Raw genomic sequence first — 1012 nt, 5'->3', positions numbered from 1 at the left:
GACCTTGATGCTGTGGCAGCAGAGTTGTGCTGTCAGCACACTGTAATTAGATCAGTGTCCAGGTTGAACTCTGCCCCTATTTGGGCTGTAATACTGAGGTATTATCAACCAATGCCTCAGTATTACAAACTGAAGATATTAAATAGTCAGTTGCTGAAATCCCAGCTTCCAACGTGCAGTACGAACACTGATGTGATCATGTTCGTTGTCTTTAGACTCAACACAGCAGAGCCACAAAGATTTAAAAAATATACTATGATGCTGTCTTTTTACCTTTTTCTGTTGCTTTTCATGGTAACTTTAACTTAAATTCTCTCGTTTTTCAGTGATGGGCTGAGATTTACCTCCATTCAAAATGACAACAGACAGAAAGTGCATCCTTTGTGAAACCTCCTGCGTTTCCAAGCAGGTAAACAGCCACAAAGTGTTTTTTTACACTATAAATATGTAAATACTACTTCATTTGTTATATTTAGAACTGCTGATTATGCTAGTGGGCGTAAACAACTTGTAAACAAAACAAATATGTTTGTTCAAGATTTTAAATAAAAAAATGTGTTTGTACTGTACAGGACATTGCATACAAATGTACTTATATTATTTAATACACATGTATCTTAATTATAATATACGCAAACATTTTTATACCTATTTTAAACAGGTTTTGTGTGCATCTTTCTATGTACTATTGTTCGCCTCTTTTGCAAGGATGAATAAAACTTTAGGATTTTTTAAAAGATTATCTTTTTTTTATTATTAGTACATTTAAAAATGTCTTCTGATGCCTAAATCAAACATTCTTTAAACAAATTTGCAGGAGATGGAGGAGCACATGAGAAGTATGCTTCACCACCGTGAACTGGAGAAGCTCAAGGGCCGGTGAGTTTTTGGAATAATTCTTCAAATGATAAACTTCTCATATACAGGTCCTTCTCAAAAAATTAGCATATTGTGATAAAGGTCATTATTTTCCATAATGTAATGATAAAAATGAAACTTTCATATATTTCAG

The 1012-nt window shown here is 33.3% G+C and overlaps 1 long non-coding RNA gene across 1 annotated transcript in view; it reads left to right on the top strand.

Moving 5' to 3' along the window:
* The window catches only part of LOC119427606, a 2142-nt gene extending 1262 nt beyond the window's left edge, over positions 1 to 880 (top strand). The window contains exons 2-3 of the long non-coding RNA XR_005187663.1: positions 327 to 409; positions 818 to 880. This is a non-coding gene — a long non-coding RNA (uncharacterized LOC119427606). The remainder of the gene's footprint in view (positions 1 to 326; positions 410 to 817) is intronic.
* The last annotated feature ends 132 nt before the right edge of the window (positions 881 to 1012 follow it).

The sequence above is a fragment of the Nematolebias whitei genome, chromosome 21 (assembly GCF_014905685.2).
Source record: "Nematolebias whitei isolate Nwh7 chromosome 21, NemWhi1, whole genome shotgun sequence".
NCBI classification, from domain to species: domain Eukaryota; kingdom Metazoa; phylum Chordata; class Actinopteri; order Cyprinodontiformes; family Rivulidae; genus Nematolebias; species Nematolebias whitei.
This window is presented reverse-complemented; position numbering and strand designations above follow the sequence as displayed.